This window comes from Chinchilla lanigera, unplaced genomic scaffold, assembly GCF_000276665.1.
Source record: "Chinchilla lanigera isolate Chin_1 unplaced genomic scaffold, ChiLan1.0 scaffold00009, whole genome shotgun sequence".
Lineage (NCBI taxonomy): Eukaryota > Metazoa > Chordata > Mammalia > Rodentia > Chinchillidae > Chinchilla > Chinchilla lanigera.
The window spans coordinates 24444922-24461563 of record NW_004955410.1 but is presented as its reverse complement, the minus strand read 5'-3'; positions in this window follow the sequence as shown (position 1 = coordinate 24461563).

Below are 16642 nucleotides of genomic sequence, written 5' to 3'. Positions count from 1 at the left end.
TTTAAATGAAATAACCAATATTGGCCCTGATTCTTTTGATAAGAGAATTGATACCACAGAATAATATGTATCGGTATGTGAGCTTTAAAAGCTCACAGCTTGAGCTTTTAAAGAAACAACATGACCACAAATAGCCTGATTCAGAAGACACTACAAAGCAGGAGAAAGAGGATGTGCTGATTGTAGCTGTGACTTTAATTATAAAGTTGGGCTCCAACAACTTTTCCATTTCTCTTTCAGTTTTTTCTCTTGGAACATGGTAATATTAATGCAACTCAACTAAAAAGTTGCCATTCCAGATACAGTGAAAGTTTTTCTTTAACAAAACAGGGTCACACATTTTACAGTCTCTTCTTCCAAGGCAACCGGAAGGGATCATTTAGGACCTTCTGTAGCCGTGTTGATATTGCAAGCCTAGAGATTCCCTAGAACATGATCTTTCTACCTTATTTACTTGGACTTTTCTGTGTCTTTTTGGTGGCATGGAGGACTGAACCCAGGGTCTTTACCCTGAGATACATTTCCAGGCCTTCTTTCTTTTTTATTGCAATCCTCCTGCTTCAGTCTTCTAGAGTGCTAGGATTACAACCACCAGTGCCTGGCTTACTTTGACTTTTTAAGATATATGTGTGTGTGTACATATATACATGAGTGAATAAATGTATAATTGTTTGTTCAAGTGAAAGCACTTAAGTACCATTACAGTCTGTCCATCAATGTTTCCTAAGATTTGGGCATTGCGCTACTTTACACTTGTCTATACTGAGAACCTGGGAGGGCTTACATGACACCCAAGGGTAATCCAGTGGTGAGGTTTGGTATAGCATGAGAGAAACACTGTAGCTGAATCTGTCTAAAGCTCAGACATCCCTAATAGCAATGTGCTTGGTGATTATATTAAGGAAGTCAGCAAAGAAAATATTTTCTTTCTTTTTTTTTCTGTAGAAAAAAATCTTTGGTTAAATGTATATGGCACAAGAAAATCTGGGCACAAAATGATGCTTAATGGGTCAAATATTTCACTCATGTTGTTCAGTAGCATTGACTATTTTTAATTTTTAAGATTGGAGAAGTCACATGAGAATCTCAACTTTTTCATGAAATCAGAGTGTTAGCCAGAATAAGCTACATGTAGTCACTTTGGCAGAGTATACATCTGGCTTCATGCAGGTTCCCGCAGGTTACTGCTCTGCTAGATCTAAGCATTTAAGTTTATAACTACTGGATTTTAGAAAGTAACAATATTAAATTAGCCAATGATATGAAATGAAAGTCCAAATTTCACATTCATTCAGTTGTGCCCCATCACTTCCTTTCAATTCGCTTTTACCAATAACTGATCTCTGTCTCTACATAGTCACATATCAACACCTAGCTTTTCTAACCTAGACCTTTATATTAATTGCTAATCATACTCATCTACTGCTTCCTGCTTCTAATATGTCTCGAGAACCTTCCCCCTTTTTATATAATAGCTTTGTTCTCTGTGCATGGCTGTGGAGGAGGGTAGCATCCTATATAAGGGGTCAGCACTTTTTTCTGTAAAGGGCCAGATGGCAAATGATTTTATTTTTGCATTCCATACAGTTCCTGCTAAAATCTGCCACAGCACAATAATAGCCAAGACAATGTCTTAGCTGCTATCCAAAACCACCTCCCCACACACACCAAAGAAAAAAATAAAAAAACCATTGACAGGGTGGTTTGTGCAGTAGAAACTTGCCTTTTCACAGTGTTGGAGGCTGGGAGTCTAAGACCAGGGTGCCAGCATGGTCAGGTTCTGTTGAGGGTGCTTTGCCCAGCTTATGGACAGCCTCCTTCTCACTGTACTCTCCTTGTCCTCTTTGTGTAGAAAGAGAAACAAAGACAAAGGACAGGTGTAAGGTTCTTGGCACTGTGAAGAGACACTGACAGAGGTAAAGAAACCTTGACTGCCGGTGCAGGAGGGCTGCTGGAGATTGCAAGGACCTTCGGAGGAGGAAGCTGGGGGACAAGCTTTATTGGGTTGGACTAGGGGTGGAGTTTACATGGGCGGGCAAAGCATCCTGTCAGGAGAGGATTGGAGGCTTGTTGGTGCACGAGCGAAAAGAAAGCGGGAGGTTTATTTTGGAACTAGAAGAAGAACACGGAAGTTAGTCTTGGAGGGACACGTTGTCCTTTTGGGTCCCAATGCCATGTTGGACTGCTGCATGATGACCTTGGCAGAGTTCCATACGGGCAGAAACCCTTCAATGGGGACATAAGACTCCATCCTTAGGAACTCATACCCTCAACTGCTTCCTAAAAGTCCTTCTCCAGGCACGATCACATGGAGGGTCAGAGCTTCAGCGTAGACGTTTTTTGCTGGACACCACTCATGCGTAGCAGGCAATTGTGCATAAATGAGCAGACCAGAGTTGCAATGAGGTCTTATTTTTGAAAGCAGGCACAGGGCTAGATTTGGTCTGTGTGCTTTATTTGGCCAACCCCTGTTCTAGATCATTCTTGATTTATTTTGAAAGTCATTTTTTGGTTCATTTCCTTTTTTCCATTTCTTCTCGCTGTAGAAATTGCCCTCTCCCTAGAGACTAAATGACATGTGAACTATGTATGAAAAATGTAGCGCAGTTTTCCAGTTGCAAAGATAGCGCAGCATGTACATGTGTATTGAGTAGCTAGAGGAGCGCAATGGAAGAGACCAAGAAGTAACACTGCTCAGTAACATAACTTGTTTAATTCCCATTCCAGCAGGCTGCAGATGAGCTGCTAAAGGACCTAGGGATGTGTGAAAGGCACCTGAGGGTCACATCAAAATCACTGACATCCAAATGCCTACAACACTGAGTCCTGACAAGTTCTAAAAACATGGTCTTTACTTTGTTGTCATTTGGGTTTTTGAGACGGGCCTCCTTACATAACTCGGGCCAGCTATGAACTCACTACATAACCCAGGCCAGCCTGGAACTGGCTGGCGGTCATTCTTCCTGCCTAAATCTCCCGAGTGTTAGGATCCCAGGCATGGACTAGCACACCCAGCTAAAAACACGGTCTGCAAATCACTTCAAATGTTTGCTACATTTAAAATAAAAACAGACTGACAAAATAGCTGCACAAGGTAATAAAACATATCTTAGCATCCTGTTCCAAAGCAGTATTTTTTCATCCCATAGGAGCCTGGGGCTGTGAGGAGAAAACATCTCATTGCCTAAAAAAAACCAGAGAGCTTCACAAAATTTAAGAGCTGCTGAAAGATGTCCCGAGGCTGCACTTTAACCCAGGGCAGGAAAAGGGCCCTGGCCCCGGCTCAGCGCTTACTTTACCTCTCAGGGGAGACCTCCACGGAGTAACCAACACTGTGGGAGCCGTGAGGAAGAGGACCACCCCCAGCCTCCTCCTCCCCTTGTTTACACGCTTCCCACACAACCTTCCCCTTAGCACAAACAGCACAGCAGCAGCACGCTCTGTTGTTTTCATGTTGCTGACATGAGCTACCTAGCTGCGAACGTAAACAAGATGCTGCCAGCCAGGGCACAGCCTGGTTAGCAGATACCTGCGCTTCCGGGGGCAGATGTTTAACCTTGACGTGAATAGTAATTAAGCAGAGCCTCAGAAACCAGGGCCTCCCCAGGAGCCAATTAATAATTTGGTGGGGGAGATGTTCTATGCAAATTTCCCAGCAAACCCTTTCACAGTGACATGCCTACCCTCCACCCAGCGGACGGAGTTGGAGAATCATTTGTAACAAAGCCTTGTGGTGAGGGTGTGAACAAATTGTAATTAGGCAAATTAAGTGAGTGTTACATGTACATCAATTAGTTTCTGGTCACAAGATACACAGGGGTGGGTGCCACCTCTGTCTTACAGGGAAGGCTTCACCTGAGGGCAGCATTCACCGTCCTCCACTCCCTCCTCCTCCTTCCCTATCCCTTACCCTCAGCAGAAGCCATTTTCCCATTTAATTCTCCTGCAGTTACTTCCTCCCTGTTTATTTACTTTATAACAACTATGTATCAACACACTCTCCAAGCAGCCTTCTGATTTTAAGCAGAAAAGACTTCCTTGGTCTGCTCCAAATGATATGTATAAAACCTACGTATCTAGCCCAGATTGCTCTTTCTGAACACAAAGTGATAACATCCATTTCCTCTCCCACTGAGGCAAAGAGCATAAAATCAGGCTGTTGAAAGGATGCTGGGCACAAGTTGGACCTTCCCCACCGAGCAAATTGTTTGGGGAAGGCACATGATTCAATATAATTGTCCCAAGCGAGGTCCCCCTACTGTGGGCTTATGTGGAACTGAGTCATCCCAACGAGCAAAAAGCCTCACAGGAAATGTAGTTAAATACTGGGCCTCTCTGTTCTCGCTGCTTAGACAGAGCCTCAGGCTCTCACCCCCTCCACACATGCTCTTGTGCCCCTGTGAAGCTGTCTAAATTTGCATGCTAACATTTTACGGAAGAACAAAATAATTTCTTGACTGTAGAGGGCCCTAAGAGAAAAAGAGTAAATAAGAGCCAAGTTGGGTCCCCACTATAATTTAGCTCTAAAGGTTCCTTCGTAAACCTGCGCTCACATCCCATTGTTTAGTTTTCCTTGGAAGTAATCATCAGTTTTTCACCCTGGCCGAACTGGCCACTCAGGAGAAACAGGGTTTCCAGGCAAAAGGGTCGCTGGAACAGGGAAGTGGGGAGCTGTGCGCTCTGCGACTAGATGGCCTGGTCCTGGTGGTCAGCCCGCTGCAGGGGCACAGACAGCCGCCGGAAGGGGGATGGCCCAGTGGGGAGGCGCTAGAGGCTGGAGCCTGCTTGGCCTGTGTGATCTGAGGCAACCAGCTGTAAGGACCAAGAGCACAAGGACAAAAGGACACCCTGTTCCACACTCATGAAGGAACCGATGCTCCTCCCCACATCAAAGCCCCAAACTGGGCAAAATGCTCATGGCAAATTGGGTACGATTGGGTGGATGTGGATAGCGCTTTACACTTATATTTATGTTATTAAGTGACCGTTTGCAGGTGGTACTATGTAGCTGGCTGACTGGATGATGAACACAATCATTCCTCTTTACCCTGAAGGGATTTCCAAGATGCTTCTCCCAAGTCCCCAAACCCATGGGTGCTAAGTCTCCAGTATGAAATGTCAGAGTCCTTGCATATAACCTAGGCACATCCTCCTGCCTACTTCAAGTCATTTCTAGACTACTTTTACAAATCAGCGTGAGTGCTATGTAAGTACTATCATGCTATACAGTGTTTATGGCACGATGACATGGAAAAGCCTGTGCATGTTCAGTACAGACTAATCTTTTCCTAATATTTTTAATCTGCAGTTGCTTGAATCTGCACATGGGGACCCTATGGGTAGGGAGGACTGACTGTACTTATTTGCACAGCACTTATTTTTCTCCTGCCCTCTGTACTATTTACCATCGGTGGTGTTGTCTAGTCCATTACCTTATGTTCGCCAGTTGTTTCTGTGTGACCCCAAGCTCTTCAAAAGCAGACCCCCAGCCCTTTCTTTATTTTGTGCCTGTATCCTACCCCACACCCCAACCCACTTGAAACAATGCATTGCTGACCATAACTTAGCTCATTTGGAATATAGGAAATGCAACTAAAGTCCTTAGGAGCCTCAGGAGTCAAGGATTCATGGATATTTAGAACAAATCCTCAGTGGCCCTGTGCACCTATGTGGTTTCTGCCAGTGTCGCCAACCTCCCTGTTATTGGTCCCAGACTCTTTCTGCTGTAATTATACTGAGCTGGTTTTCAGTTTTTTCAAAATAATAGTATGTTCTTTCCTGTTTGTCTTTTATCCTTGTCACACCAATGAATGAACAACTTCCAGTTGTTTCTTTTGTGTCTCAGCTTAAAATTCACTATATTTGGAAGTTCAAAAAGGTGAGGATCTCCCTTCATACACTCAGCCATCTGCTCTCTTTCTTTGTAGTTCTGGATTATCCCATAGATGTCCTTCCTGATCTACCTTAGCTTTGACAAGCAGGAAAGAATGGTGGCTGCTTTGCCCACCACTGTATTCCCAAGTCCATAACATGGTAGATGTATATGTTGGATGCACACGAATGGATAAGTGGAAGGAAAGGAGGATGAGTGTATGGAAAGATGAATGGTGGTATGGGTGAGTTAAAGGATGGACAAACAGATGGATAGATTTGTCTTATCTGACCAACTCCTGTCCCCTTTTTGGTAGTACTGATGGTGAAACCCAAGGCCTTTGCACTGAGCTACATTCCCAGCTTTTTAATAAAAATTTTAATTTTTAAAATTTTGATATAGGGTCTCACTAAGTCATTAAGTTGCCCAAGCTGAGCCTGAACTTGTGATCCTCATGTCTCAGCTTCCCAGAGTACTGGGGTTGTAGACATGCACCACTGCCCTTGGCTCCAGTCCCTCCTCTTGGAGTTGGAGACCCAGAGCTCCTCTGTGGGTGGGCTCTCTTGAGCAGGGCTGAGAAGGCCTTGGACTGAGGAGGGCAGCCCCTGCAAGGAGAAAATCAAAGAGTAGAACCCACCTTGCTAATCAGAGGCAGAAGCAAAATAAGAGAGCAGAGGGCTGTCTGAGAAGAAGAACATGGAGAACAGAGGTGGGGTGCTGCAGCCAACCACCCCAAGAAGGAGGAAGGCAGAGAGGGTGGAGTCTCAAAGCTGCCTTGAGCAGGGGCCATGTTTAGTGTGAAGCTTTATTACAGAGACATTTGCTGGCTGCTCTCAGTGACGACAGAGGAGTTAGTGAATACGTTGAGCCATTCTGGGTGAACATGCAAACTTGGGGACAGAGTCACCATTTAAAGCATTTTCTCCCAGGGCTGGGGATTTAGCTCAGTGGCACATCACCTGCCTGGCAAGCACAAGGTCATGAGTTCGATTCCCGGTACCAGAAGAAAAAAACTAAAAATAAATAAATAAATAAATAAATAAAACATTTTCTCCCAGAAGTTATTTCTCATTTCTGATCTCAAGTCAGTAGGCTAATGAGGGAGTGGAAATCTCCAGTTTTTCGTGCCCTAGCTCAGTGGCTCTCAAACCTGGCCAGAGATGAGAATTACTAAAGGGCTTTTGAAGACAATCCATACCTAGCCTCAGCCACAGAGATTCTAATACAGTACATTGCTCAGCCCTCCCAGTGAGCAACTGCAGTGTGAAGCCAGGATGGAGAAGCAGCTAGTCCTGCTACTGGAGTTCTGTGATCTTAGTGCTCAAAGTGGGACCTGTGGACCAGCAGCATCATGCAGGAACTAGAGTCTCAGAACCTCAGATCTCAACCACACTACTAGATCAGCAATCGCATTTCAGGAGGATCTCCAGGGGATTCATGTGCAATTGGAGTTTGAGAAATGCTCTTCTACTTAGTCCAAAGGTTACAAGAAGCAGCAGGAGCTGCCATAATAAAGTACACGTACATGGTCAGTGGGATTCCAGTATGCAATTATAGATGGCTTTTATCAGGTTGAGATAAAGATTTTCTATTCCTATTTTCTTCACAGTTATGTCGTGAATGAGTGTTGGATTTTTGTCAAATGCTTTTTCTGCATCTTTTGAGATGATCATGGGCTTTTTGCCCTTGCTTCTGTTTATGTGATATATTACACTTATTGATTGTATACGTTGAACCACCCCTGCATCCCATTTTACTGAGGCAGGAGATTAGGGCATGTCAGGCTGGCTGAAAAGGAGGATATAACCTGTCAGTCACAAAGATCCGGAGCTGAGGGTGAACAACAGGATGCACCCTGTCAATCACGGCCAGTGATGCATGGGTGAAGCAACTTCCAAAGGACTGGATCTGAGAGAGTATAAAAGATAGCAGCCATTGACTTAGCTGGTACTGCAATCTTTCTGTTCTGTCTCTCTGTTGCTTCAGTGGCCCTTCCTGCATGCAGGATGTATCTTCATTTTTCTTGCCTCCTTTGTTCTTCTCTTTCTTCATTTTTTTCCCTTTTCTTCATTTACTTTAGATAAAAGTTGTATTTACCTGTTCATCAGTTATCCTGGCAAGTTTTTGGGATGGATAGAAAAAGCCTGGAATCACCAAACACCATGACATCTGGCAGCACTACTTGGTCATGATGTATGATCTTTTTGGTGATTTGCTGCATTCCGTCTGCCTGCATCTTATTGAGGGTTTCTGTGTCTATTTCATTAAAGAGATTGGCTTCTAGTTTTCTTTTCTAGTTTTGGAATCAGGGTAATACTTGCTTCCAGGAATGACTTTAAAAGTACTGTTTCCCTTTTTATTTCATTAAAGAATTTGTGGAGTATTGACACTAGATCTTCTCTAAAGTTCTTATAGAACTCATCAGTGAACCCACCAAAACATGGGCTTTTTTTAGTTGATAGTTTTTTAATTATTTCTTCAATTTTGTTGACTGATATTGTATTAATCAGGATTTTATGTTTTCTTGGTTCAGCTTTGGTACTTTGTATGTATTTAGAAATTTAACCATCTCTTCTGAATTTTTCATTTTATTACAGTATAATTACATTTCTTTTTTTTTTTTTGGCACTGGGAATTGAACTCAGGGCCTTGCACTTGCCAGGCAGGTGCTTGTGCCACTGAGCTAGATCCCCAGCCCTACATTTCATTTTAATACAGTATATTACAGTTTACAGGCTCTCAAAGTAGTTACTGATGCTCTGGATTTCTCCAGAATCCATTGTGATTTCACTTTTTCATTTCTAATTGCATGGATTTGGATCTTCTCATTCCTTATTTTGGTAAGATGAGCTAAAGTTTTGCCTATTTTGTTTAATTTTTTCAAAAGACCAGCAATCTGATTCATTGATTTCTTTGTATTGATTTTTTAGCCTCAATTTTATTAATTTCTGTTCTGATTCTTATAGTTTCCTTCCTTATACTAGCTTTGGGTTTGGATCATTATTGTTTTTCTAGGACCTTGTGGTGGACTGACAACTGGTGGTCACCTTGTAATACCCAGCTGAACTGAACCAGTGTGGTACTGGGTGTTGAAGGCCCACCTGAGGATTATTGCCAGCAGCATAAGAAGCAGAACTGGAGAGGAAAAAGTTTAGAAGCTGTTGGGTGCTGGCAGAAGCTGTTTGAAAGCTGTTGGGAAGCTGTTAGGGAGCTGCTGATTCTCTCCGGCTATTCTGCTGGAGGACCTTGTCATGCTGGTTTTCCTGATGAACTTGGCTGTTCTTGTCATCAGAGGAGTTCGGGACCTCATTTTCACGGAGGATGACTATGGTTGATTTTGGGAGAGTTCTGATGCTTCACTTTTACCATTGCTTTCTGGCTCCAGATGAGAAGATAGTCCATTGCTCAGTCTCATGGAGAAGCTTGTCATGTTGGCTTTCTTGGTAGTAACTGGGCTGTTCTCATTGTCAGAGGAGCTCAGGATCTCACTATTGCTGAGGATGGCTGTGGTTCTTTTTGAGGAAGCTCTGGTTCTTACTTTGAGTGTTGCTTCCTGGCTCCAGTGCAGATCCCTCAGCCTGCTAGCACAGATCCTTTGTCCTGCTGGTATAGACTTTCTAGATTCCACCACTGAACTTTGGGCCTTCCCAGTGCAGATCCTTGAAATAGACCTGCATGAGACATTGTCATGGGCTCTTAGCCTCCTGCTGGACTCATGGGGGACATTGTTATGGGCCCTAGATCTTCAGCTGGACTCATGCAGGACATTACCATGGAAGCCAGGCCCTCAGCTGGATTCTTTGGTCTTTACTGTGTGAATAGGTTTCCTACAGTCCTTCTGTATATGACTCTTTAGGGGACTATTATAAAATAATCTTATAATTAAGTATCCTGTATTGTATTATTTCCTCCTTGTAAACCCCTGACTACAACAGACTTTTTTTTTTTGGTACCAGGAATCAAACTCAGGACCTTGTGCTTGCCAGGCAGGCACTATGCCACTGAGCTATATCCCCAACCCCTTTTTAGGTCCTTGAGGTACATCATCAGGATATTTATTTGAACTCACTCTTTTTCTGATGTGGGAATTCATCATTATAAATGAAAATTTGTTAAAACAAACTTTCACAATAAATTATTGTTCTTTATCATAAATGACAGATGTCATATTGTTCTATAAAAATATATTGTATATGTATGTCTGCCTGTACATATATGTTCATATATATACTTTCATACACATTATATTCATATATATGAGAGAGAAATCTTTTTCTGATTCAGTTTTGTGTTGCCTCAAATCCTGTAGAATGAGATTTTATCAAACAAATGTGCAATTATATCTAAATCTATATCTCTAGATGAATGCTTTCCATTTGAATATATTTCACGTGCATTATGCATAGTAAGATACTTAATAAACAGCTTCAGAAGAACAAGAGGAAGAGGTTGAATTTCATAGCTGGCAGGACCAATGGTCAGACTCAGAAACAGAGTAAAATTCAAGAAAATACAGCATTTGATATTCTTGTACATGTGAACCTGTGGGCTGAGCTTCATGCCAGCTATGCATTAAATCTCTGCAAGAGATGGAACAAATCCAGAGTGTTGGCATTCATCAGTCTAGGAGCCTCTCCCTCACAGATTGTGCAGTGGCACAAAGTGTATGGAGATAAGTAAGATGTTCTCGGACACGCAAGTCCTAAGAAGTATGACATGTGGACGTGAGGCACCATGTGTGGCCTCCTTCATTATCAACAGCCAGCCAGCAAGATGGATAAGGAGCACCTATAGGCTTGAGACTGTTCTAGGCGTTACACACTAGCAATGACTAAGCCCCAAACCCACTGCTCATAGGGGACTCATAGTTCCAAAGGGGAATGTGGATTCGGGGTTGCACTGAGAAGTAAAAAACAACTTGTCGATCAGGACTACATTGAGTCTTAAAAGGTGCATTTGTGTTCACCTAAGTGAAATAGTGAAGGAGAATGGAAACTGTCAGGCATGAGAAATAATGTGTGCAAAAGCAGAGGGTCATAAGATAGGAGGGAGCTCAGGAAATTAAGAGAATCTCAGTGGTGGGTGGAGCACTGGCAAGGCAAGACCTCCTCCACAAGAAAGGGCCAGATGAGGAAGGGCTTATAAGCCTTACAAAGTGTAGGCTGTATTCTAAAAGCAGTGGAAAGCCACTAGAGGAAAACAGAAAGTAATGAAGCACTCGTATTGATTTTAGAAGATAAGGCAGCAAAGAATCCGTGGTCAAGAGCAGCTCTCAGAGACAGTGAGACCTTTCATTTTCATGAAAATGATGGGAACATCATAGCAGCAATTTTAGACCCAGGAAAAATAGCACTAAGTGCACCTTCAAATCAGTCAGAGTGCAGGTCAGGAAAGAGCGAAGGAGGAGGGGTGCCCGAGGCTGGAGCCTGCCCCCTCCCAACTCTGGTCCTTAGCTACCGAGCGGACAGCCCTGGGGTCAGGGGAGAGTGCGCAGTGAGGGTGGGTTCTGCAGAAGAGGAGTGCTGTAGAGGACAGTGAGGAGGGGACTTCCGGCCTACAGTGAGTCCCCTCCTCTGGGAAATGCTGACACACAGGAGAGTCGTCCTGTGTTGTGCCACTGGTAACTGGTGGAAGGGTGACCGCTGACTGCCGCGGAGCTGGAACTGTGCGCATGCACTGAGACCTTGCATGCTAACGTGGCTGGACTGAATCTCATCAATGCCAGAGCGCCAGAGAGTGAAGGCATCGCTCACATCCTCTAGAGACCTGGGGAAGGCCGGCCTCTCCCCGGGACAGTCTGTTCAGCTCTGGGAAGGTGCTGTGAGTACGCTAATAGCCTGTCAGTAATCTCCATCTTTCTGAGGGGAGGAGTAAGGAGCAGAGCTGTTTCAGGTTTTTAAACTCCCTAATTTGTGCAGAGGACCAACATGCTGCAAATGCTTTAATCCTTTTAAACTGTGCCTCCCTCTAAATTCAGTACCATGGCTCCTCCTGGGCTCTCCCGCTGGGAAGGGACTGTGCCTTCTGTGGCAACACCTCCCGCACCCTGACATGCCAAGCCCCAGGTCTGCAGGCCCAGGACTCCCAGGTGAGGGTAGATACGGCCATCTAGGTCTCCCCCTTTAAGTCTTGGGGACAGCCAGTCCTGCAGAAAAGCAGGGGTCACCGAGCTGACACGAATACAAAACCCTCTCCAGTCAGGCAGAACGAATCCAGATGTCAGCAGACAGCACAGGTCTCAGCCAATTTCTTTCCTTCCTCAACGTGTTCCACCAAGATGTCCCAGGAACCGTCCTGCTGCCTTTCTGCCCATTTCCCCTGTGACTGATACCTGAGTGACATGAGAGGAAAGATGTGGGACAGGACAAATTAAAAAGGAGAAAACGTGAGATGAATTCCGAACTAGGCAGGCTCTCCTTGTTTGTGTGTGGCCTCATTACCCAGTATAAAATTTCCTGTCACAGACAAGGCTGGGGCGTGTTGAAGACAACCCCCACCTCTCTATTAGTAACTTGTTTGAATTGTGTAGAATTACTGTACATCCCAGTTGTGAATTTTAGATGAATTCTTGTTTAACATGTATTTCTATGATCTGCACAACCTAATTAAAGTTCTTAATGTTAGTTAATGTATCTTAACATATATTTCTATAATGTGTAGGACTACTTAATTTAGCATAATTATCAAGATGAGCTGCATCGAACATTACAAGAAAATTGCAACCTGTCATAAAATAAGAGGGCACGTATTACAGAAGAGTCCTCACCCTCTGAGATACCCTGCTAGAAAAGCCAAATAATGCAAATACATCCTCACTCCCCACTTTGATGCTGCTTTGGTGATTTGATTAATTATTGTGAAGTGAAACAGCTAACAAAGGAGGATAAATAAAAATATCTTCATGCATCCAAAAAAGGGTGTAAATGTTAACTCTGATACCCAACGGCAAATGTGAGCAAGAACGATAAACAGTGGAGCCAGCTGAATGAGTTAATATGCATCAGCCTTTGCAGCCAGAAATAGGTCCCGGTATTGTACTGGTACACGGTGGTTCCACTCAACTGCAAATCTGGCTTTTCCTTTCTGCTTCTCCTGGGAACTTGGTATCTGTGTTCTTATTAACAACCGGGAGGAAACACGACAGCAGAGAGGAGCCCAGGAGTGTCAGCATCTCTCCACCAGCCTTGCCCTTTTCCCTAGACCTGCTACCCTTTATAAAGCATTTCTGGGTTGGGTTGGGTTCGTTGTTCATTTCTCTTAATTTTTTAATGTGGACTGGGTAATTCCACAGACATTGAAGTCCTTTACATGTTCATGGACTCTCATTCCTTTACCTGCTGGTTCGTTGTTCATCCATTTACCGCTGGTGGAAAGGCAAACTCCACCTCCCAAAGCTAATCTAAATATTTTACCTCTCTGCACATTCTCACCCAAACTGACTTCTAAAGTCCTGCCTAACTGAGCCTAAGACCAGTGCCACACCCAGATCCAGCATCTCCTAGGGACTTGGTGGATATTTGCTGCAAGGCAGACCCCGCTGATCACTATCTGTTAGCACATCCTCTTCACTTAGGCTCTGTCCCCACACCCATCCCTTCTGGGTTTCTAAGAGACCTTCCTCCCACACAGGTGCATCTACCAGAGCTTCTCCTCCTGTTTTCTAGCAGCTTCCTTTCTGTTTCCAAACATGGTGCAAAACACAAAAAAATTATTTTGCAAGACAACAAAAGCCAAACAACCTGCGGCTAACAGGACCCAAAAAACTTGTGACCCGGCCCATAGGTTTCTGCCTCGCAGGTGAGCTGGGCAGATCCTTCCATCACCAAGTGGACCGGGCCTGCTAGTGACCAAGTATGCAGCCCCAGGTCCAAAGGGTGATGGCTGGGTCAGCCCAGAGGAGCCCACTTCACACAGAGGTCCAAGAGTCCCTTTCCTGGGTCTCCAGTTATTCCTCTGCATGCTGACTGGGTGCGGCAAGTGTCCCTTTGCTTGCATTTATTGGATCCATGCAGGCAATTGTCCTGGATTCTCATCGTCGGCTCCATCACCCACAGCCCTCTCTCATCCCATAGTTTTGATGTGGTGTATTGTCAAATGGTCCCCATCCCCAAAAGCTGGACATCAAGGAGGGATAATGGGGGACAGAAAGGATCACCTGATCCAACTACTCCCTCCATTTGCATGTCTGTTTCTCTTTATGTCCTGATAACTTTTTTTTTTTCCTAAATGGTCTACCACGGTAGCCCCCATTTCTTTGTTGCCCAAGACTGATTCTGGCCAAAACTCCCCGCTACTCCGCTTCTTCTCTGGGTCTGGTGCCTTTCTGGGTGTACAGCTTCCTTGGCCTCCCTATCGTCCAACTCCAGAGGACCCCTTCCAGAAATGGTCCTTGGCTCTCTGTCATCCCCTCTTTCTTGCCCTGAAAACAGTTCCACTGCTTATGATTTAAAATTCTCATCAAGGGGCTGGGGATTTATCTCAGCAGCACAGTGCCTGCCTGGCAAGCGCAAGGTCGTGAGTTTGATTCCCAGTACCAGAAAAAAAAAAAAAAAAAAAATTCTCATCACATTTTCATTCTTATTTCCTTAGAGAGATCTCAGCTAGAAGTTCGACTAAAAAGGAGGGGGGGGGGCATGTACACTCCATACACAGAAATGGCGGGGCTGCAAATTCTAACTATTCATGTTTAATAGCTTCTGCCTGGTCGGCTAAATTCAGACGGCTTATGAACTGTGACTTCACCCAGACTCAAACCAGCTTGTTATGGAATCATCAGATTCAGTCCCCTCTCCAAAAGAACCAAGTGCCAGCATTCTTCTTTGGCATTGTGCTTAATGGGCATCTGGCCTTAGTATCGCTAAGTACCCAATTTCACTAAGCCAGTCATGCATCCCCACATCATTCACTAATGCCAGAAGAATGCTGTGTGATAGTGTGCATGTGTGTGCACGTGTGCCTTCTCTCTCTCTCTCTCACACACACACACACACACACACACACATACACACACATAAAACTATTATTGGAAAGTAACTCTCTCTGTCTGGGAGTCTTATTGTAATATGGAAGAAATGCAGCCAGGTCACATTAATGTTTTTAAAAACACATGGTTTGGGGCTGAGAATATAGGTCAGCAGCACAAGTGCCTGCCTGGCAAGCGCAAGGTCCTGAGTTTGATTCCCGGTACCAAAAATAAATAAATAAATAAATAAATAAATAAATAAACTACATGGTTTGTTTCATTTCTCTTATTATAACTGTAAGGTACAAAAGCCACAGCTCGTATATCTGAATTTATTGACTGCCCTGTGTCATTAAATCTCCATTAACTTTTCATTCCTGGCATCAGCCTTACTTCTGTTAGTACTCCTGTGACCACGTCATGCTCAGATGATAGCTATACCCTGATTATTTTGCCAGTGAGCATCTGTCATTTTGGGTCATCACCCACATCCTTACGAGTGCTGTGGCGAAACAATAGTGAAGCATTTGGGTACCAAGGGGTAGGAGATGAAGTTCTTGCTCTAAAGAGGCTGTTCATACATACAATAACAACTGCAAGCTCAGAGTACTATAGAAGTGGCCTGGCAGGTGGGATAAAAACCGTAAGCCAATCCATGGATGAAAACAGAGAGCTGGAAAGACAGCAAAGACTGCAGGTCGAGTATGAAGGGCCTAAATTTGGTGGATTATTAATACATCTACAGGCATAGCTGCAGGTCAGAGAGATCAGTCAGAAGTTGGTCTAGCAAGAAGACCTGGGCATGGAGAGTGGAAGAAATCATGGCTGGCAGGGTCCCCTGGAGTCCGGCCTGAAGACAGAGGCCCATCCACCAGGACAATGGAAGCCATAGGCTGTCGCAGCTAGAGCCTATTATGCATTCAAAGGTGCTGAGTCTTTGCTTATCAGGCAATCCTGTGATAATTTGGCTCCAGATGCAGTTTATCTGTGTGAAAAATTGTATTTATGACATTCTGATTTTATACATCAGTTTCTTGTGAGATTTTCAATGTGAGTCAGCCTTCCTGAGAGCTATCAACTCTGGGATTTTTTTTTCCTCTTACAGTCATGGGAATTGAACCCAGCACCTTCACACGAACTACATCCCCAGCCCCTGGGCTCTATGCCCATTTTGTTTAAATTTCTGAAAAAGAGTCTCAAAAAGTCCCTAAACTGCACAAGCTGGGCTCAGACTTGTTGAGATACTTCTGCCTCAGCCTCCCAGAATGGTGAATTACAGGTGTGTGCCACCACCCTCAGCTAAGTCTGAGACTTTGAAAAGTCATATTCCTCTGAGCTTTTGCAAGTGATGGCCAAACTCTCTACCTAAAACAGATTGCTTTTTTTTTTTTTTTTTTTTTTCTAAAATCTCTTTTCCCTTTTCCTGTTACTAACAGAACTATGAAGTTTTATCTGGTGACCTGGCCTCACAGAATAAAGGCTATATTTCCCCACTTCCCTGTGCCTCCGCCATCTGACCAGGTTCTGGAACGTTCTGGAAGGAGAAATGCATGAGAAGTGATATACAGTTCCCAAGTTATGTCCTTTGCTGAAAAGAATGGGCCCACGGACCCTCCCATGCCTTCTTTTTTTTTTTCCTCACTTGCTGGGATGTGGACAGGCAGACTTGGTGCCATGGAAATTGCCTACAGAGTGGTACATACAGAAACCAAGGTCCCTCGCACCAAATCACCCCTGAACTTCATACTCTCAATTGCAGGAGAACTAATTAGACTCTACACTACTGAAGCCATTATTATTTAGTTGAG